Source organism: Mauremys reevesii, linkage group 7 (assembly GCF_016161935.1).
Source record: "Mauremys reevesii isolate NIE-2019 linkage group 7, ASM1616193v1, whole genome shotgun sequence".
Classification (NCBI taxonomy): Eukaryota; Metazoa; Chordata; order Testudines; family Geoemydidae; genus Mauremys; species Mauremys reevesii.
The window spans coordinates 121577112-121600486 of record NC_052629.1 but is presented as its reverse complement, the minus strand read 5'-3'; the positions used below and the strand labels follow the sequence as shown (position 1 = coordinate 121600486).

Below are 23375 nucleotides of genomic sequence, written 5' to 3'. Positions count from 1 at the left end.
CAGGTAGTACCTTGGCCGCCCCCGCCCCCACATCCAGCTGGGGAAGTAATCTGCAGCAGGTACAAGGCTGGCACAGATTACCTACCTCCACAGAATACTTACTCCTGGGGATCAGATTGTGGCTCTAAACCAGAACCTGGCTCCTGGTATGCTCCCTCGGGGCTTACAGAAAAGCCGTCATTTAACCGGAAATGAAGACTGCAGCTTTTCTTACGGCTGGACACCAGTCTCGGATCTTCCTTCAGCAAGAGGCAGCGCATCACTGTGCCAGCAGTCACAATTCCCCTGCTACTCTGAGGAGGGAGTAAGTTGTGACAGGCATATACCCAGTACCGGGCAGGCTGACAAATGCACCACAGGGCACGGGGCGGAGTCTTGACTCAGCCCAACCAAATCCCCTCTCACCTTCACAATGGGGAGGCATAATAGATCCATGCAGCCTGCTTCCCCCTGCACACAGGAAGCTGTGGTGTCACCCCTGCACAAGAGAATAAGTGGGTACCATACTCTACTCGCTTGTGCCAGTGAGCAGATCATGGCATTCTCTTCCTGTAAGCAGCATGAGCACAGTCCAGGTTCAGATTCATGTAATCTAACAGATTTTACCTCCACTGCCTTCAGCACTGCGCTTTTTAGCAACAGAGTCTAACCATTCAGTAACTGCATGAAACTCCAGAGAGAAAGAGGTACCTGCCTTATTAGGGAGCCATCTGAGGGATGTGCTCCACGAGCAATGACATACTCACACAGACATGCACGCTAGTCAAACCCAAACGGCATTTGGCCAGCGGTCACTAACGAAGCACACCAGCATCAGATGACTTAGGTGGCACACTCTGACAAACAGGTTGTGTGAATGTTTTAAAACTACAAGAGAGTGTCCTAAGAAACTGAATATTTATATGCTGAAAGTTGTCTGCATTGTACAGACATGCTGCCAGCATGATCCTGTTTGAGATCTCAGAGACAGATTCTGGGTGCTCTCTACACTGCTGTAAATTCATAGTATGTCCATCGATTTAAATGGATTTATTCCAGATTTCCATGGGGATAACTGTGGTTAGACTCTGTGCATGAAATATGAAATGTCCTTAATTTGGTTGCAGTGGGAAGTGATTTTTCTCTAATGGCTTCATGAGAAGTTTTGTTCAATAACCCAAGGACAGTGGAAAGAAAACCGCAGCTTGATGCAATTTTTCCTTCAAGATGATCATACATACCTGGATTGTGTGAAAAATGCAAAACTGATACTTTTAGGGATGAATTAAGCCTAATCAGGGCACAGAGCCACCAAAATCTCAGGACCACTACAGACAGACCCTACCTCCCACAGGGCCTCCCTCCCTGGTGGACCCTTCCTTTCCCATTGCCACCTCCACTTCACCCCCCATCACATTGATAGCACTGGAAGTCAAGGTCCCCTGTTTGTCTGCAGGGCAGGTACAGCATGAGAAACCTTCTCCATACAGTTCCATCAATGGGGTGAAGTGGCCTTTGCTCAGACTCTCTCCAGCAGCCTCTTTGGTTGGTGGTTTTTCCAAAGTGCGCAACTGTCCGCAGAACAGAGACCCCCTAGCTTATTCCACAGCTACCAGGTGGCACTGAGTACATTTTGATGTTCATTGTGTCTACATATGGTTTCATCAAATGCGAATAAGTGAAATTCCTTCCTTCCAGCACAGAAGCCAAACACAGTAAATGGGCCTGGTGCAGTGGATCAAACAGGGCTAGCTGGGGGACATGCAGTTTATCCACCATTTACAGGCAGGCTGCAGGGTGAGAACACTCCTTGGACATTAGTCCAGTTGACAGGTTGGGGAAGCAGCAACTGCCTTTCACTCCCCTCCTGGAGGGGGTTCCCCAACACTGGCTCTACATAACGACAGATAAGGTTTATCTATGCTCACTGTCGTACCTGAGCACCTCACAATCTTTAATGGATTTGCCCTCAACACCCTGTGGGGCAGGGCACTGCCAATATCCCTGCTGTACAGATGCAGAACTGAGGCACAGAGAGGCTAAGGGATTTCACCAAGGTCACACAGGAAGTCTGTGGCAAAGCATGAAACTGCCCCTGACTGCCCCCTGCCACCCCATCCAACCCCCTCCCCCTTCCTGACTGCCCTCCTGGGACCCCTGCCCCTATTCAACCCCCTATTCCCCCTCGACTGCCCCGACCCCTATCCACACCCCCACCCTGACCACCACCCCGAACTCCCCTGTGCTCTATCCACCCCCCCCGCTCCCTGCCCCCTCACCGCGCTGCCTGGAGCGCCGGTGGCTGGTGGCGCTACAGCTAGGCCACGCCGCTGCCACCCCCACGCAGCACAGAGACCGGGGTCAGGCTGAGATCTGCAGCTGCGCTGCCCCAGGAGCTCACAGCCCTGCGGCAGAGCGAGCGAGCTGAGGCTGTGGGGGAGGGGCCGAGCCTCTCGGGCCAGGCACTCAGGGGCCGGGCAGGACAGTCCTGGGGGCCGAATGTGAACTGCGGGCCGCAGTTTGCCCACCCCTGTCATAGACCATGATCAAGTCACCACGTAACCATCTCTTGGACAAACTAAATCTCTCAATAGATGGCAGGTTTTCCAGACCTCAAATCACTCTGAAAACTCTTTTCTGAACCTGTTCTTGAGGTGTTGACACCAAAACTGGATGCAGTATCCAGTAATGGTCTCACCACAGCCCTGTGCAGAGGTAACACCACCTACCTATCCCTACCTCGTGTTCCCTGCTTATACAGCCAAGGATCAAGTCTGCCCTCTTCGCCAGAGCATCCCCCTCATGCTGAGTTGGTATTTGCCATCCCCCCCAAGCCCTTCTTTTCAAAGTCACTATTCAGGATTTGTCTCCTTCCTTCCAAACTAAAATCTCAGCCTGTCTTGACATTTCTGCATCAATGTCTAGCTGGCACTTGACACTTAACCTGGTCAAAACTGAGCTCCTGATCTATCTCCCTAAGCCCTCCTCCCCACCACACCTTTCTCGATCCTGGTGGAAAGCAGCCTCCTCCTCCCTGATGCTCAATTGTATAGATTCCGCTTCTTTTTTGACTCTGTCCTCGTTTCTGAGTCACATATCGAAACACAGTCTAAATCTTGGCACTTTTCCCTGCACATCTCGGAGACCCAAAACTCCCACCCATGGCTGGATTGTTTGGCACCTTAGCCACTGCAGTCTCCTGCTCTCTGGCCTCGATGCCTGGTTCCTCAACACCTTCAAGTTCCATGCTGCTGCTAATATCTCCCCGGCCAATCACTTTGCCACTCTGTTCTAAGTCTCTCCCCTGGCAAATCCTCCGCCACTGCATTAATCAAAAACGTCTTGCCCTAACCTATAAAGTCCTCTACAAGCTAGCCCCACCCTTTCTATCCAACCAATTATCTCATTGCACGGTCCACTCCCACCTTTAGTCCACCATGACAGCCTAGATCATCTGCTTGTCCACTTCCCCCACAAAGACCTTTAAGCCTTCTCCCATGATGCCTCTTTTCAAGTGGGAAAAGCTCTCAAAAATCACAAAGCCACCTCCTAATCCTCCTCCAAGACCCTGCTCAAAACTTCACTCTGCTGTAGCCTATACAGAGAGAGGGAAGTGCTGGTTGCTCAGAGACCATGTCAGATTCTACCCATTTTACCGTACGGAGCAGGATTGTTCAGCTGGCCAAAACAAGTATAATGTAGGGAATGTCTATAATGCAAGTGAAGGTGTGACTCCTAGCATGCTGGATCCCAGAGCCCTGACCTCTGAATGGCCCCATTCACATTTATGTAATAATGATAATAGTATCGGGTAAATGTATTTATCTTGTCCAGTAGAATGCATCAGTTCTGAGGATGATTTCATTTTACTGAGATCACTATTTAAAATGCTGCAGCTTTAATATAGGCCAATCATCTCACATTGGATTAAAATGCACTAGATGGTATCCTTAGGATGAAAATATCTCTTGAGCTGGCCTTTTTTAGACATACAATGGACATGGCAGTGACTGTCATTATGACGGCAAGGTTTAATGATCCCAATGATCTCTTTTTATGATTTTAGCTTCTTTTGCTATTTTCATCTGGTGAAATAAACCTTCTCCTACTGACTTCAGGACATTCTCGGCTGTTTTTTTAATCATCAACACAAAGATGGAACAGACTGACCAAGCAATGGCCCTGGATGATTGCCTATAGTTTAATGATAATAAGAAAGACCAGGAGTCACACTGCTGGCCGTAGGGAAGCAAGGGGAGGAACAAAGCTTTGCAACACTACATGGGAGCTGCAGGTTCCCTACTGGGTACAGTTTGCTACGGCCTACCTTGTCGAGAGGGGCTCCCCAAAGGAAGTCGCTGTATATGTCTTGAAGCAACAGCTCTTGTCTCTTTAAAAAACAAGGCAAGGATGCTGCAAGATACTCTGTTTCCAGCCTTTCTAGAGGATGGCAAATAGTTCCTTTCACAAAATCCTATTGCTCATCACTCCCTTTGCTTACCACAAGTCCATTTTAATACATATCTTTGATGATAACTTTTTTTTTTTACTTTTCCTATAATATTTCAAATTAAATCTCTTTCCCCGGCTGAAAACAGGGTGCATCTTCTGATCAGATATTTGCTACCCTCCACAAGACTATTTTTGAATAATGTAGACAATGGCAGACACAGCTTTTCCAACTCATTTACATGAAATTGCTATTTAGCCATCTGGATTTTTGGCTGGGAATAATTATGCACAATGTGGGGGAGTAGAAGCCCAAATCAGAGGGGGAAAGGTAAGATTTAATCCAAACAGGCAAATTCACATTTCTTTTTAAGAAGAATTGTTCAAAAACTCAGTTGCACAGCTGGGATGCTGCTATTTGAGGAACTGGCACTTCTGCTTCTCTTAGTTAAAAATAAAATAAAAAAATATACACAGAAGAAGAAAAAAATCAGACTGAGCAATTAGAAGATAAATGATCAATAGTGGTGAAAAAAAATACTACAGTAAGGAATGTCTGAGATATTTGCAAATTTTACACTGCACATCTTTCCATTTATGAGAGCTGCATGTTTCAGGAACAACAGAAAAATACTGGAAATTTAAAACAATGTCAAAAATACTATGCATGCATAAAGAACAGGAGTACTTGTGGCACCTTAGGGACTAACAAATTTATTTCAGCATAAGCTTTCGTGGGCTACAGCTCACTTCTTCGGATGCATAGCCACCACATGTAGCTGGCGTCAGCTGATTCAGTAAAACTATTCTGCCATTGAAGCATTTCTAATAAAACTCAGTAGTACAAATATTTCATAAGCTAGGACCTGATTCTGAATAAAGATGTACAAGGTATTTGCATCTTTCCATATGCTCTCTTCAATTGCGTTAGACATCAGATTTCCAGCAAACCTGCTCAAATACCAGCAAGATAAAGGTATAGAGGGAAGAAACAAATGACAGAACATTCTTCCCTCCTGTATTATTTTAAACCAATCATCGCTATGCACAAGACTTCTCCATCGTCTCTGAAAACAACAAGACTAAAAACTAGCTTGCTATGTTACAACCTCAGTAGAAGCTGAGCAGTCAAAGTTGTGCACTCAAGCCATGAGCAGGGAAACACTCAGCCCCTCCCAACCCATGCAGATGAAAAGCTCTAATTGGTGCTCATTTTCTTTATGTGGGTCAAAGGGATAAAGCTTTAAAAGTCTACAGATCTCTGCAGAATATTCCTCCTGTTCCCGAGACAGAAGCAAAGGTAAGCCATTGTCAGGCAAGGGATAGAGTGCATGCCTAGTAGCTGAATACAGAAAACCTGTGTGTTAACCTTTAACCACTGATAGCTTTAGTGGCCTCGTCAGTTTCCCCTACTCTCTATTATTGATGTCACTAACCTCGGCACATGCTCATGAGAGGACAGCAAAACTATCACCGCTTCATAATACATTCTGTAGGAATGCTGAGTCTGTCTCCCTGCCCCTTCTCCTGTAATTCTGGAACGCTTACACCTAAAAGAAATGTCACCAGCATGAGGATCTACCTTCTGATTTCAAGACTCTCCAGTAGGATACATGCTCCGTTCCATCTGTCCACCCAACCCATACCGGTCATCTGCCAGCAGCTGCTGTGTAATGCAGTGTATTGACACTTCCATCATCCTTCCCTATCCCACCTTAACTGTAACCCTAACATATAAATGTCTTCATTTCACACCACCACCAAACTCTGCATAGTATAAACTAAGGGCCAACACACTCCACAAAAATCGAAATCTCAGCTGGATGTATAGCGCCCCTTATATACCTCATCTGCACAGTAGGGCAGAAACACTTTTCCTCCACCCCAGGAAATTCTTTTCACTTTTGTCATTAATCTTATAAACACCAGGCTCTTTTCCAGCAATTGTTGTGTCGACATTCCCCTCATGAAGCAGTGGGATGCATGAGTTCTCTCTTCATTGCATGGCCAAGGTTGATCGATTGCAGTCATTTTATTAAAAGACTTTGCAGTCCCATGGAAATGATGAAAAACCAGGTAGCAAACACAGCTCTCTCTCAGCTGGCAACTTATCATTGCAAACTATATCTCAGACCCTTGGCCAAACATTTCTAATATTGGGACAATGGCAAATGTCCCAGGGAGTTCTCACCCTCCCAGAAACCACCACTCTCCTGCAGAGAACACACTTGAATTTGTGTGCTGGAGTCTGGTCCATTCTCTGTATGATTTTTAACAGCTGCAGTGTCATGGTAAGGGATTCTTTAGTTCTCTACAGCTGATGTTTGCTTACATCAAAGCCCACATTTAACTCACATTCCAATCTCTCACTGAGCGACTCAGAAGCACAAGTAGAATAAGGTTGTTCAACCACCAATGCATAATATTTTGAGTATGAAAGTTTAATATTGATACAGCTATAAGAGGTGGCTTGCATGCTCTATGGATACTAAAATAGAGCATTTGAAATGACATGAAATCTAGTTTGCTGGGTGCTTCCTGAGTTACAGTCATTTTGGAGAGACGCAAAGACAGCCCTGCAGGGATATCCTTTAGGGGAAACAATTGGTGAGATTTTCCATTCCTCCCAGCAAATATTCTTACTCTCAGCTTTTATTTTAGCATTGTTTTAGATGCAAGATTGATGGGTTCACCTAATTTTATTTTAAATTTATTCTGCTCTGTCCTCACCATAAGCCATCCAATTCTGAACGTGTCTGAATTAAAATGACATGATATTGTGTACTGCATTCAAAACAACAGGATGAAGATTTATAAACTGAACTCTTCCCTGCCCCCTCCCTGTACAGTTCATTCTTCTAGGCTGTCCATATTTCTGTATTATTTGACAGATATTCAATAGTTCTATTTTCTGGAAGACTGAACACAATATGGACAGTGGGAAATAAGCAACTATCACCCAAAAACCACCTTTATCACTTTGCTGGAGAAACAAAGATTAGAGAAAACTTAGTAAAATATTTGATAGGGAAAGCTGAAAGAGTCATCTGAGATGTAATCTGAGGCTAGTGCAGATCAACGGAAAACATTCCTGTTTCTTAGGCCAGGTCTACACTACAAAGTGTTGTTAGCATAGTTACGTTGGTCGGGGGTGGGAAGAAAGTCTCATTTTGCCATTATAGTTTATATCATCTGGGGAGGTGGATTATCTATGCCAACAAAAGATCTCCTTATATCAGTATAAGACATGGCTCCACTTGGGAGCTCCGCCAGCTGAGCTATGCCAACATAGGGGAATCAGCAAAGTCTTTCTAGTGTAGACTAACCATTTCTGGCTGCAATGAAGACCCTGGACATGCCTGGGTGAATAGTCCACATCGTTCCCATAGGGAGCTATGCATGCGACTATTGACAAAATTCCTGACCCATCACTGACAATTCACCCAGTAAAACTACAGTACGATAGCATGAAACGGGGAGAGGAGGAGCAAAGTGCTGCCAAAGGTTAACAGTCTCACACAGAATGCAAAACTAAATGAAAAGACCTGAACACACAATTTAATTCTTCAACTGCTGCATCGCATTCCATGTTAAAAGAAAAAAAGCTAATACAGGGCAGGGACATGCACCAGTTATGCCTTATTGAATATTCTAGCCTTCCTTAGCACTGTTACCACCAACACTGCATATGGATTCTGATCAGTGTTCAATTGCTGAAAAGGAGATGGGTCTGGGTAACATCCCTTCTGTCGCTGAGTGCTTCCCAGCTTGACTGGCAGGACCACGTATGGGGGAAACACAGAATGATACTAAAAATAATTCTGCATCTCTCCATGCTTTCAGGGAGTAAAGGGTAAAAGTAATTTCTTTGTTCGGCCTCCTGCAGCCCATGTTTGGTCAGGGAGAACGCAAAGAGAGAGGAATGAAAATCGGCTTTGCTAAAATATTGCTAACTGAACACACAGTGCACACATACCTTGTGACATTCATTGGCTTTTTCACTCTGCAACTTGTATTGCAGATACAGGGCAGATACAGGACTTGAACTCTTCCTCACAAGGAAATGAGGCACTGTTTGAAATAAATTCAACTCTATGGCCAAATTCTCCCTCAGCAATGATACTACCACTGACACCAATGGAAAACAAGTGAATGCTTGTTCTAAATACAGGATCTGTCCCATTACCTCCTGTTGGTGTCAGTTATTTGCTTGACTCTGTGGACTATTATTAAATTACCGTGGATCTTTCCTAAAGCACTTGACGCTGCTTTTTTGTGATTTAGGCCCCTAGTGTCCAATGATGAACTATGTCCAGCTTGGGTTTATGGAATGGCAACATCCCAGATGTGTAACTTGGCCTGGTAGTTGGCTTGTGAGGAGGCTATAACAACATACCTGAGGCAAGAGTCCCCACCCCGAGCCTGTGTATCTGTGCTGGGAATGAGGGATCCTTTCCTTAACAGGTGGAACAACCCGCGTAGCCCTGCAGTTTTCCCGCCACATACGAAAGCCCAGAGAAGGAGAGAAATAATGAACCACATGTGAGAAATGTTAGTCACATAGCTCAGTGCATGACTGGAAGATGCTCAAATACTATGATGATGAAGATGTAGAAGAACCTATATCGAATATTCTAATGCTACATCCTTTGGCCCCTCCTCATCCTTGCACAGTAGAGCTACAACAGCTGCACTGTCCGAGGGGACCGCCTTTGCCTCATGAAGCCTCGATACATGATGATGTTTGAAGGTTCTCTTTCTTCTCCTCCCTCCCACTGACTTGACATGGAGGAGCTCTGTGACTGATCAGCAACTTTGTCGTGAAAGGTAAATGACAATTTGGCGCTCAGAATTTTTCGCACAGCCCCAGACAGTAACAGTGGGGGAGTCTGCTGAGTCGCAGCCTGCCTGTCTCGTGTTTTGAACCTGGTTCAAATGGTTTTTCCTTTTAAAACCTATTTCAGCATATTTATTGTTGCAAATCTAAGAGCCCATTCTGCACTTCAATTGTCCTTTAATAAGCATAAAGAAGCTTAGCAGAGACGTCTCTCTTTTCCAGCCACTCCCTCTCATTTTTAATTGTGACTCTTCTTGCTAGTAATTTCGGAGCATATACTTATTACACCTCTACCCCACTGTAACCCGACCCGATATAACACGTAGCAGCGGGGCTCCGGCAGTGCTTTAAAGGGCCCCAAGCTCCGGCTGCTGAGGGGCGCCCCAGGCCCTTTAAATCACTGCTGGAGCCCTGCCGCCCCTACCCCGGGGCTGTGGCAGCGGGGCTCCACCAGCGATTTAAAGGGCCTGGGGCGCCCCGCAGCGGCTGGAGCCCTGCTGTCCCTAACCCGATATAACGGGGTTTCAGCTACAATGAGGTAGGGATTTTTGGCTCCCCACAGCCACGTTATAGCGGGATAGAGGTGTATTTCCTATTCTGGGCCTCAGTTATAACCTCCTCAAATCTCCTCTTTAAGTAGTGAATTTAAAGCTAAGTTTTCCTAACCTGGCACACTTAATGCCCCTGAAGAATCTTTATTCTTTCTCCAGCCCTTGTCAGTACTTCTCGACTTCTTCAGCATCCGTCCTGCACAGCAACATCAGCTGTGGTCCTATCATCCCTATCATTCTGGATTATGGTCTATTTCCACATCTCTGCATTCCACTGAACTGATACATGTGATCAGAGGCATTCAAACACTTCCAAAGCAGTTCTCTCATCTCATAATTCAAGTTTTAAAACTTTTCACCTCCTCAAGTTCTTTGATCCTCTGCATACGGTAGTTTCAGCAGGCAAATTCCCTATGCTGGACTGGGCACTTGCAAAATGATCATTATTTCTTTCCCCTGAAAGCTATTACCTAGTGTCAGGAATTCATAGCACAGCTTCTCTTTCCTGAAATGGAAGAACCGTGTTCATAAATATCTATTTGAAATGGTGCTTCTGATTTGATTAAAAATAAATCTGGTGATGAAATAGGGAAATCCTACCAATAGATTGGAAAAAAAGCATTCCAAGTCCCTGACTAGGGCGATTAAAAGAGACTGAAAACGTCAAGGCATTTATATTTTACAGTGTATGCCTTCATTTGTTTTTATGTCCCCTTTTCAGCTTGAAAACGGGATGAGGAAGAGTGAATATGGGAACATTTAGAAAAAAATAAAATTGAAGAGCCATCTTGATGGTAATTTAAACTTTGAACTGTGGATAGTATAGAAAGTTACGATAGCATCACTCCAGCAATAAATAAATTAATATTTAAAAAACAACAACAACAACAACAACAATTGCCTTGAGAATTAACGTTAAAAAAATCACCCTGAATTTGGATCTTAAAGTCTCTGCTACCATCAGCATTGCTGATGCCGTGTAGGTCGGGTTTTACTTGTGAAGCTGAAGATGAAGCATAACGGTTTTCAATTTAATTTGAATATGCTGCTTGAAATGCACCAGGACAGCAGTTACTGGTGCGCTCCCGTCCCCCAGTGCTGCCCAGTGATAACTTCTACTGGTTAGCTGGGCTGCTCTATTGTTATACTTCAGAGCCTTTTTAAGTCAATCTCTTCTAAAATTACTGCAGTGGGAGCTCAGAACTCTCTTTTCATTAGGCTGGTGGAAAAAATGCAATACAACTCCATTGGTTGCATTCTCCTCATAGGCTAGCAATAGGTTACATATAGGGGATAGGTACCAGGGTGACAGTGCAGTGGGAAAACCTGAATGGAACAGGGGGAAAAAAGCAAAGCAGATAAGATGTGAACAATTACCACTGAGCACTCATATTAAGCAAAAAATAATAATAAAAAACCCAAAGCTCTGCATTTCGGCTGGGGAGACCTAGTGAACTTCTGCTGCAATTTAGGAATGAAATCCATCTCCAAACTAGTGACATGGCATATGAGACACTGGGCATTCAAGCCATTCCCCAGAAAAGCAGAGAGCACGAACCAAGGCTCCCCTTCATAACCACATACCGTATGAATGTTGACCCTCCTGCCACAGTGGAATACAGAGATGTGGAAATAGACCACAAACCGGAAGAGAGAATTCCAGCACCATGCACAAGGCTCCACTGGGAGAACAGTGACGTTTGGCTACGCCGTGGGGATGCATCCACTCTCTCTCTAAAGGAGGTAGCCTGGGAAAGATGCAGCATAGAAGCTCTGTTGCTTTCCTCTTTCCAATAAAGATCCCTGTTTGGTGCAAGAAGCAAGTAACTTTTTCCAGGAGTCTTTATTACTGGAACATATGTGCCATTATCGTTTTTTCCCTTAGTGTCTCAGATTTATTTCATGTGCTCTAATTCAGTTTCTAGAACAAAACCAAACCCCAGAAGATTGAGTCCACAGCAGAACCCAAGCCCAGCTTCCCACTGAACAAAAACCACACATCCCCAGTGGGTAAAGAAAGGAGTTAAAAAACCCTCTGATGAAATGAAAGGATCTCAAACGAGTTTAATTGATGATGTCTCAGCCATGACCATCTGCTCAGCAGCATTTGGCTACTCTTCACAGGAGTTACTGATCAACCATCACTGGAGAACTTCATATTATGCTACATCAGATTTATTTTGGTTAATGGTAGAGCTAATTTGCTTCAAATATAATTAGAGGAGCCGAGATGACGCTCTGTCCATTCTGGTGCAGAACATAATAGATTATCCAGCAGCCAGTGACTGCATACATGCTTTATATGTCATACACAGCAGAAGGAGAGAGCCCTTAAATTACTGAAGCGTAGTCCTGCTCTGAAAAGTGTCTATGTACAAATGGCACCTTCTGACCCTACAGCTCTGCTCCAGGTGTGTACTCAGTTATCCCTGCTGAGAAAGGCAAGGGATTACTGCCATCCACGCCTCTCTGCTCTCACAAACTAGCCTAGTAAGATTCTGTGAGCTGAGTCCATCATCAGTACAACTGTTCACCAAGGTCCGGCCAGTCACATGTGCAAATCCGCTGAAAACAAGGGTGATGCACAGGTGTCACTAAGGGTAGGTCTACACAGTAGCTGGGAGATGTAAATCCCAGCTCAGGCAGACGTGCACTGGCTCTGCTTGAACTAGCGTGCAACAATAGGGGCATGGCTGCGGCCAGACTGCTCCAGAGCTAGCACCTCTACCACTACCCAGACGGGGAATTACACGTCCCAGCTGCAGTGTCCACGTAGCCTCAGGGTCCAATCTGACCTGCTGTACTGGTGGGAGTCGTTTCATTAGCTATAAGTAAAATGGGAGATCTATAATCCACAAAGCTTTATTAAACCCACGGAGCCTCTGCTGTTTATCTCTCACCACTGGTCCCTCCCTCACAAACCTAGGTCCCTCCTTAAACTTGACCCGCCTTCTCTAGGTCTATTCATGATACCCTAATGCTGTGAAGGCAGGAAAGAACCAAGGCTTGACTCTCAGAGCCCAGACTGCACCTGCGTAACTGCCAGCGGGAACCCCTTTCTCCCTTTTTTTTTTTTTTTTTTTTTTAAAGAAGTCTTGGGAAGCTGAACATATTTGATAGGGAAAGAATTGACACATTTTACACAGTCACTTATCAGAGAGCAATCACACTTTAAGGGCCACACTGCTATCGGACAGAGGACCACTTTGCATGCACAAATGACCTTCAAGGCACCCAAATGACTGATCAACACTGGTAATTGCTCTACTTCCGCATGCACATTTTCACATACAAACCTTGGGCCTCCTTTTCCAAAACTGGGCAGCTACAAATGGAAAAGCTATCTAGAGTGATAAAATAAAGCCTGTAAACCTGGACTCTCTGCTCTCCACCTTTCAGACACCTCTCAGGTGTGCATCTGCATTACTAATAAACCCCTAACTGCCAAGGAACCCTAATCCCCCATTTTCCCTAGATAACTTTACCAAAAAAAAAAAGATGATCAGAAAAGGCAATTTCATGCCATGCACCCAGTACTTTCCTTTTTCAATTTAACATCCAAAACTGCTTTCGAAGCTACCCTGGCGCTGACAAGCATGCTGAGCCTCAGCCATTGAAAGCAACAAGAGTAATTACAACCCTGAGGAAGGCTTCAGGCTGCCATTGCCGTTTCCATGGAAATAAACACTGAATCACCGCAAACAGAGTATGGTGCTAAAAGGATTGGAACTAGTGATTATTTTAAAAGCACATCAGCCAAGGTGTGTGGGATCTTTTTTTTTTTTTTTAAACACAATAGACTCAGCAATAGTAAGGACTTGTGTGACTTTAAGCAACAGAGACAGAGAGAGGGAATCAAGCTCATGGTTGTGAAGGTGCTAGCTGGACAGCTGTGCAGACTGAAGTCCTCCGTTTATCCTGTTCTCTGCGTGTGATGCACAGTAGTTTAGTCTTCTGAGCATAGGTGCCAACTTTGTGGGTGCTCCAGGGCTGGAGCACTCATGGAAAAAAAATAGTGGGTACTTAGCACCCTCCGGCAACCAGCTCCCCTCTCCCCCTTCCTCTCCAGAAACTCCCATCCACTGGTGGCCCAGCGATCAACTCCTCACTGTCCCTACCAACATCTCCCGCCCGCCATGACCAGCTGTTTTGCAACATTCAGGAGGCACTGGGGGGGGGGACGGGGAGGAGTGGGAACAGGGCGCACTTGGAGAAAGGGGCAGAACTGAGCAGGAAGAGGCAGGGTGGGGTGGGGGTAGGAAGAGGTGGCTCAGGGGTGGGGGTTTGGGGGAAGGAGGTGGGGCCAGGGGCGTAGTGGGTGTTGAGCAACCTCGGGGCCCAGAGGAAGCCGGTGTCTGTGCTCCTGAGGGTTGCAATACTTTGGTCTAATTCTGGTTGTTGGCTTGGTGAGTGAGGGCTGGGTTAGTAGCCTGTGATCCCTAAACAACCATAATCCTACATTTTCCCGGATAACTTTACAAAAAAAGATGGGGTCAGTCTGGATGATCAGGTGGTCCCTTCTGACCTGAAACTCTATTCACAGATCAAGTTTTCCTGTCTTGCCTCCTGAATATTCTGGGTGGAACATATCTAGGGTTTTTCACAGTCAGTTCAAAACTTGGCCTCCCTGAGGAGAGTGGGCCAACAGGCCAGTCTCTGTCAGTGCCAAGGACGGTGCTGGTTTTTGTGAGTTGAATATTTTTCCACTGGGTACTGGACGGAGACAAATCTCATTTCAGAGGGGTCACTAAACAGGCCATTAATGTTCAAAACGATTACACCTGCAGAGTTAAAGTTTGTAATGTGTAAACTTAAAAATCATTCCTTTTATGTAAAAAAAAAAAAAGTATTTTTGATAGGTTAATTTTAGAGAGTTCTTCCAAAAATGTTAATTCTTTCTTCTTCAATGCAATAAAGCTCTTGCTGAACTGCTGTGGTGCATCACAGGAGATGTAGTCCAGCCAAGCCGCCTGGCTCAGAGGAGAAAGGGGGCACAAAACAGCCAAACTACAACTCCCCCATGCCATACGGTTGCTCAGGGGGACAAAAATTAATGCTGAATCAAGCCAAAATAAAATATTTTAATTGGAAGAGGCTACTTAAGTGTTTGTTTTGACATTTCTGAATTTAAATTTTTTTGGGACTTTCTGTTCCAAGAATTTTATTTTTATATATAATATAATAATATATAATATAATAATATATAATATAATATAATATAATATAATATAATCTAGGCTTTTTATCCTGATTCGGGATGAAAACAAATGTCAGAAATACCTGAATTTGCCATGGGATGAAAAGCCATGGGATTTTAGGCCAGCTCTAGTCATCAGGACTCGAGCTCAAGACCTTCAGATCTAAAAAACACAGGCTCCTAGCACTTGAGCTAAAGGAATAACTCCATTGGCTGATAGCAGTAGTAAGCTTTTATCGAGCCACTAGATAGGGATGCACCTCATTGTGTTTGTGATATATATACTGTATACACATACTTACATTCTACAGAGTTATTTTACCTAACACTGAGGTTGACAGGATAGAACGTGAAAGAACACTACCCAGGGCATGTTCTAGTATGTAATACTCAGCGAGTAAGGGATATAGGCTCTACTCTTTGTTTTAAATGTCACGTCTACTGGAATTATAACACTGGTATTTTAGAGAAATGTATATGCCATGCTTGGGGCCTGCAAAGAAAAATATTTGATAAGCTTTTTAATCAGACATTTAGAAAATTAATTCATGAAACCAATTTCAGCCACAGTCAGTAATGGGTGATAAGAACCATATCAATGTATTGCTTTTTCTGTAGTAGGAAAAACGGAAGAATGCAGGTGATTACAGGTAACTGGAGTCCAGATTCAGGATAAAAAGTTTAATCTAAGAGAAGTAATTTGCAATAACCTGTCACTTCTCAGTCCACTTCACATTTATTGATTTTCTTGGACCTTCAATACGTAAATGAGGTAGATAAATATATCCCCATTTTACAGATGGGGAAACTGAAGCAGAGGTTAACACAACCTGATGTTCAGAAACGCCAAGGACACAATTATAACGGAAGTCAATGCGAACTGTGAGTTATCAGTGCCTCTGAAAAAAATCAGACTGTCAGGGCCACATTTTCAAAACAGCTCAGTCTCCAACTGGAGCAGCACAAAGGCGGTTAAACTCTGTTGAAAATCTGGCCCTAACTAACTTCTCCAAGGTTACAGAGGAATTTTAAGGTAGAACCAAGAATTCAGCCCAAGTCTCCTGGCTCCGAGTTCTGGGCCTGACACACAAGACCATCCCTTCCTCTCAAACACTACAGGTATCAACAACATCTGTCTCGCATGTATATAGGTACGTACACACACACACACACACACACACACACACACACACAATTCTTCAATAGGAGCCCAGATGCTTTATTCTTAGACTGTCACAAGTGGAGTAAACCATCTCTGCTGGAAAGTAGGTGAATATGCAAAACTATTAGACTCTGTGCACTATTTGAAAATTTTGTGTCAGAAAGTTGTTAGACAAATCCATCATCATCTCACTGTAATGTAATTTCATCTCTTTGTTTCCTCAAAACCTTTCCAACCACATCAATCTCGTTTGTTTTGGTTATATGTGCAGACTTCACGGTGTTGGTGGCATCAGGCATCTATACTAGGCCTGAATGAGCCAAAGTTATTTTGTGCTTGTCCAAAGTCCCTCCATGTTAAACTTCAGTTGAACTCCTAGGTTAGAAGTGAGAATGGAATGTGTAAAAGCTTCTTATCAGTGTAACTGGCACCAGCAGATAGTAAAAAGAGGCCACTCGTCTCTGGTTTAGGAGGAGGAGGAGGGGGGGAGGAACGGTAATAAATTCAGAAGTAAACCAACCTAACAGCCCTGAAAAGTTACTAAGAAAATGAATTGCTTGTTGTCAAGAATGATTTAACCTGTTTAATGTAATCCTTAGCTATACAATGTGTCTATTATATGGGAGGGGACTTATAGGATAGGAGGGGGAAGTAGATAGTGGGGGGTAATAGGGATACCTAGCTGGACTTGTGTATAAGAAGAGACACACAGCTTATGTCTGGTGTTGCTCGATTTGAGATGTGTGTGTGCCTCCGAGCATCCTGTTATTTGAGTACTCAAATAAACATTTAACTGCTTCTCCACCTTGGTGTGTCTATTGGAGCGAGATACACCGGGCAAGAACCACTGTTTGCTGCCTCAGGCCTTTTAGGTCGGCAACAGTCTTGGCGTCCCTGGGTGGGCTCGAGGCTAAAATCTAGCCTTGCCCGGACCCCTCCTGGAGGTCGACGGATTGCGGCGACGACCGATGCTCAGCGCGCACCGGTGATTTCATCGGGGGCCTCGGCGAAGACGCAGTGTGGTCGACCCCGGAGGGCATTACGGTGCAACGCGCTCAAATAGTGGAGAAGCAGCTGCGGGCGACGGTGGGGAACCGGTCCCGTGGATAAGGTAGGAACAGTCCAGTGCTGTTAACCTTTTGTTTGCCTGTTAAGACCTGGGGACGCCCAGTGTCTTCCCATAGGTATGGGGCAGGAACAGAGTACAGGCAGGGCACGGTGTACACCCTTAGAATGCATTCTGATGAATTGGAAAGTGTTTGAAAAAGATCCATTGACTAAAAGTAAATTGAAAAGATTCTGTACAGTAGACTGGCCTCAGTACCAGCTAGAGGGCCAGGAGAGGTGGCCACCGGAGGGATCACTTAATTACAACACGATCCTTCAATTAGCTTTGTTTTGTCAGCGAATGAATAAATGGAATGAATTTATGTATGTACAGTTGTTTATGATGTTAAGAGATAAGTCAGATCTCTTGTTGAAGTGTAATTTGACTCCGACAGGTTCGGTAGTCACTGGTGTTAGTTCCCCGAACCCCTCCCTGGTTGTAATGGCAGAGTCGGTGTCCCCTTCGGCTCCCCACCATATAAAGAACAGGTACTCTGTGCTCCGGGGATTTCCCCCTCAGTGGGACTTTATCCGTTGATTACTGAGACTGTGGTAGCCCGACATGGAGCGGAGGGGCGCCAGGCCACTACTATGCAGGTTTACACGCATGTGCCTTTTAATCCAGTGGACCTAGCAGCCTTTAAGGTACAGGCAGGGGAATTTTCAACGAACCCCAGCAAGTTTATTTCGGTTTTGAGGGATGTTTTGCCAGTCACAAGCCTGACTGGGATGACTGTAATATCCTTATGAGGACCTTGTTGTCTGAAGTGGAGAGGAATCAGGTTATAGCCAAGGCAAGGGAGGAGGCACAGCAGAGGCATGATCGGGATCCGCTTAATGTCCCCATTCCTGCCGACATGGTCCCCACAGCAGATCCTAGGTGGAATCCTAATGATCCTAATGGTCAGACCCGCCTCACTGTGTACAAGGAGCTGCTTTTGCACGGACTCAGCTGTTCGCCATAACAATTGGGCCAAGCCTTATGAGCTCATACAGGAGCCTAAGGAAAGTCCGGTAGCTTTCCTGCAGCGTATTCGGGATGCCATTCGGCAACACACTAATGCAGACCCTGATGCTGAGGCAACTGAGGCAATTATAAAAGGTATCTTTACCAGCCGTGCGGCCCCTGACATTAAAAGGAAATTGCAGAAAAAGGAGGATTTAATGGGAATGTCTATGGCTCAGATTTTGGAAACTGCAAATAGGGCTTATAGCCTTAGAGAGGGAGAGAAGGAAAAGAGGCAAGTGAAGATGATGGTTGCAGCAGTACAGGCTGGTGGCAGAAGAAAGTTTCAGGAAGGAGGTGGAAGGGGCCGGGGAATGAGAGGCTGTGCCTGGCCCACAGGAAAGGCGTTTGGGTCGCAATCAGTGTGCCATATGAAGGAGGGACACTGGAAAAATGAGTGCCCGAGAGGGAAGATATTCCTATGATGGCAGCAGAGAATCAAGACTAGTGTCAGGAGACGGACTATCCTGCCCCGGAACCCCGAGTAAAAATGCGGGTGGGAAATTCAGAAATAGACTTTTAATAGACTCTGGAGCAGCTCGAACCGCTGTAAATCAACCCCTTCAGCTGCCTGTGGCAGATTCCCTCACTGTGGTCGGTGCTACAGGGAGAGGAACCAAGTGTCCAGTGTATGCCCCAGCAGAATGTGCTTTGGGAGACAGAACTCTCTCCCACAAGCTGGTTTACCTCCCTGACTGTCCAACGCCTCTACTAGGACGGGATCTGCTTTGTCGCTTAGGTGCAACCCTGCATTTCACCCAAGATGAAATCACTCTCACCCTACCCCCAGAGAATGCCTGGATAATGACTCTTGCAGTTGAGCCCTCAGCCATGCAAGCCCCAGAGTGGAGCCAGTGGGAGGACCAGGTTTTTCCTCTAGTATGGGCATCGGGGGTCCCAGGAAAGGCAGCCCATCATACCCCCATTAAGGTTCAGCTCCTGCCAGGAAAAGGTCCAGTGCGGATCAAGCAGTACCCGATCAAAAGGGAAGCCAGAGAAGGGCTGCAGGAAACTATAGATCGGTTTTTGAAGTATGGGGTACTGCGAGAATGTCAGTCAGCCTGGAACACCCCCATCCTGCCTGTTCGAAAGCCCAATGGCACATATCGGTTGGTCCAGGACCTGAGGGCGGTTAATGAGCGGGTTAAGACTCTGCACCCCCTTGTTCCAAACCCGTATACACTCTTGGCATCTATAGGGGGGCAGTACACCCACTTTTCGGTTCTGGACTTAAAAGATGCTTTCTTCACAATTCCGGTTGATACTCAATCTCAGGAGATTTTCTCCTTTGAGTGGGAGGATGGGAAAAGAGTTAAGAAACAGCTTTGTTGGACTGTGTTACCTCAGGGATTTAAAAACTCCCCTACCCTTTTCAGCCAGGCTCTGGCTAGAGATTTGGAAGAATGGGATAATGCGGACAAAATCCTCCTCCTGCAGTATGTAGATGATTTATTAATTGCAGCTGTGGGTCTGACTCCTTGCCTTAAGGCTACTGTGAGCCTCTTGAATTTTGTTGGACTCGAGGATATCGGGTGGCTCAGCAAGGCTCAAATTGCCCTCTTAGAAGTACAGTACTTAGGGTTTCACATACGGCAGGGAGAGAGACAGCTCTCAAATGAAAGAAAGGAAGCAATCTGTCAAATCCCTGTCCCCAGCAATCGTAAACGGCTTAGGGCTTTTCTGGGCATGGCAGGCTTCTGCAGAATATGGATCCCAGAGTTCGGATTGTGGGTTAAACCTTTGTATGAATGTGTTAAGGGAGCAGACCACGACCCCTTTCACTGGTCCTCAGAAGCTGACAAGGCATTTAAAGTGTTAAAGAGAAAACTAATGGAAGCTCCAGCCCTCGGTCTGCCTGACCTTTCTAAGCCGTTTCAACTGTATGTGCATGAAAGAAAAGGAGTAGCCCTGGGAGTACTTACTCAATTATTAGGAACCTGGAGACGTCCTGTGGCATATTTCTCTAAACAACTGGATCAAGTTGGATGGCCAGCATGCTTGCGAGCGGTCGCAGCAACTGCCCTAGTGCTTGGTGAAGCGGAGAAACTGACTTTGGGGGGAACTGTGCAGGTGTATACCCCTCACATGGTCCAAGCCCTGCTGGATACTAAGGGTGGACTCTGGCTCACCCAGGCTCGGGTAGCTCGGTACCAGGCTAAACTCCTAGAAAATCCTGAGGTTTCCCTGCAAACCTGCCCCTCCCTTAACCCAGCCACTATGTTGCCAGAAACAGAGGAGCAGGAACATGACTGTTTAGAAATCATAGATGCCCAATACTCCAGCCGTGCAGACTTAAAAGATCAGCCACTCCCAAATGCAGACCATGAGTGGTACACGGACGGCAGCAGCTTTGTCACAGACGGACAAAGGAGGGCGGGTTATGCTGTTGTAACTCTCCACGAAACTGTGGAAGCAGAGGGTTTGCCTGTCGGAACGTCAGCCCAGTTGGCTGAATTGATAGCCTTAACCCGTGCACTCGAATTGTCAAAAGGAAAAAGAGTTAATATTTTTACTGATTCCAGATATGCCTTTGGAGTGCTGCATGCTCATGCTGGTTTATGGAAGGAAAGGGGAATGCTGAAAGCTGAAGGTTCTCCAGTTAAACATGGGACACAGATCCTCCGGCTTCTGGAAGCAGTACAGCTCCCCTTGGAGGTAGCAGTTGTACACTGCAAGGCTCATCAACGAGAGGATCAGAACGTAGCCAAGGGCAACGCTAGGGCCGACAGGGAAGCCAAGCGAGCTGCCACCCTGGAACCATTGGGAGCTGAGGAGGCCCATATGAATGCTCTCATCCCATCAGTGGGTGAGCTCCCAGCCCCTCAGTACTCTCGCGAAGAAAGGAACTTGGCTAATTCACTTGGGCTCCAGGAAAAGGAGGGATGGCTCCACTCCACAGAAGGGAAAATCCTCCTACCTAAAAGCCTAATACGGCCAGTACTACAGAAACTACATCAGACCACTCATGCTGGAAGGGAAGCTCTCACCCAGCTTATGAATAAGTATTTTCTAACCTCTGGACTTAGACCCCTGGCTTCCCAAGTACAGGCTGAGTGTTTAGTCTGTCAAAAGAATAACCCTCGGCCAGGAGTGTCAGTACCGCCAGCCACTCTGGAACCTACCCCAGGACCAGGATTGGTGTGGCAAATAGATTTTACTGAATTCCCCCAAACCCAAGGGTTCAGGTACCTCCTTGTCTTAGTGGATCGATTTAGCGGATGGCCTGAAGCCTTCCCATGCCGTAACAACACTGCCAGAACAGTGGCTCTCAAGTTTGTCAAGGAGATCATTCCTCGCTTTGGACTCCCCCAGTGGATGGAGTCTGATAATGGAACACACTTCACATCGCAAGTTATTCAAGGGATTTCAGATGTCTTACAGATCCCCTGGAAGCTCCACACTCCATGGAGACCACAGGCCAGTGGAGTAGTGGAACGTACTAATCAGACACTCAAGCGGCATCTCTCAAAGGTCTGCCAAGAGGCTTCTCTTCGGTGGCCTGATGCCTTACCCCTTGTTTTGCTCCGAGTTCGTGCTCTCCCAAAGGGCAGGTTAGGGCTTAGCCCCTTTGAGATTATGTTCGGGAGGGCATGGCCTATGAATGGTACACCGGTTCTGTTAGGGGAGTGGGAGGTAGGCTGCGGTTTCTTATCTCAGTACATGTGCTCTCTGTCTGCTGTTCTTTGTTCTCTCCACAGGTATACCAAAGATTTGCAGCCTCTCCCGTTGGATGCCCCTGTCCACTCCCTGCAGCCTGGTGACTCCGTTCTCGTTCGTACCTGGAAGGACGAGCCTCTCCAAGAGAAGTGGAAGGGACCCCACACCGTCCTGCTGATCTCCCACACAGCAGCAAAGGTCGAGGGATACAAGAACTGGATCCACCACTCTCGTCTGAAAGCAGTGCCAGCTCCTGAACGGTGGACTGTCCAGCCCGCGGAGAAGACTGCCAGCGACGATCTGGGACTTAAGCTGTTATTCAGGCGACAGTAAGGCCTACTGGGAATGCCCTGTGACCCCTTTGGACAGTTACAGCGCACTCCCCGTGAAAACTCTGAGCGTTGGCTGTGTTTGTTTTCACAGGGCCAGCCTAACTTGTGGGCCTGGTTTCTTTTGTTTTTAATCTGTTTGTTATTGGTAGTTGTTATTTTGTGGGTATTTGGGGAATTGTAATTGTTAGCTTAGAGTTACTTGCCCAGTATGGATTTAGGCCTAAGGTTTGCCACAGTGTTATTCTTTGCTATGGGAACACTCCTCTTGTTAACCCCCGTTTCTCCCCAGGTACATGCGGGATGGAGGGGAATCCCTAACAAATTAGAAGCAAATACGTACGAGGGCCTGAAAATTTGTTTTGCCCAAGAGTTTAATCTCTCTAACTGTTGGATATGCTCCCAAATCCCGCACCATGCAGCTGGGTTGCCCTGGAGGGCAGTTCCCCAAAATTGGTCAGATCTTTGTTGGGGATGGTTTAGTAGGGGAAGAAACATTTCGGGTACCCTCTTGTCACAAAATTGTACTATTGAATCACAGTATGCATTGAGGGATGACCCCTGGGAACCACAGGCCAACTCGACGCGTATTCCTACCCCTATTAGGTTGCGGTCAGTGGACCCTGGGTTGGTGTGTTATCGACAGTTCCAATCTGACAATCACACCTGGTCCGCTGGAAATAGCACCTGTCAGTATTATTTTTCCCTTGACAGGAATGATTCTCTCCCGGTCTATGTTAATGGCAAATCTAATTCTAGAACTCTTAGTGGTGCCCGAGCAGAACAATGGAGAAGTGGGAATAATGGGTTGGTAGGAAATGGCCACTCCTTTTACATTTTACCTCTGCCTATAAGTGGCTACCGCATCGGTGGTATGGAAGTTGTTACGTAGGATATCTTGCCCCTCCCCTTCGAGTGCTCCCTAAGCTGCCCCCTGGCCGTCCCAGGCAGCGCAGGTCCTTGTATGCCACCCCAGGGCCTATTAAGGAGGGAGACAGACTTGGTATGATTCTCCTCCCATCTTATGGGGTGGGACGGCTGTCCCAAATTTACCGTAAGCTCTCTATGTTTCTCACCAAGTTTGCCAATGAGACCCTGGCC

At 46.1% G+C, this 23375-nt stretch overlaps 1 protein-coding gene and 1 long non-coding RNA gene across 32 annotated transcripts in view; one reads left to right on the top strand and one right to left on the bottom strand.

Moving 5' to 3' along the window:
• CADPS (calcium dependent secretion activator) overlaps positions 1-23375 on the bottom strand; it is a 359086-nt gene that overhangs the window by 229622 nt on the left and 106089 nt on the right. The window lies entirely within an intron of this gene.
• LOC120369288 overlaps positions 1-23375 on the top strand; it is a 58016-nt gene that overhangs the window by 26558 nt on the left and 8083 nt on the right. Inside the window, exon 3 of the long non-coding RNA XR_005583034.1 lies at positions 15813-15895. This is a non-coding gene — a long non-coding RNA (uncharacterized LOC120369288). The remainder of the gene's footprint in view (positions 1-15812; positions 15896-23375) is intronic.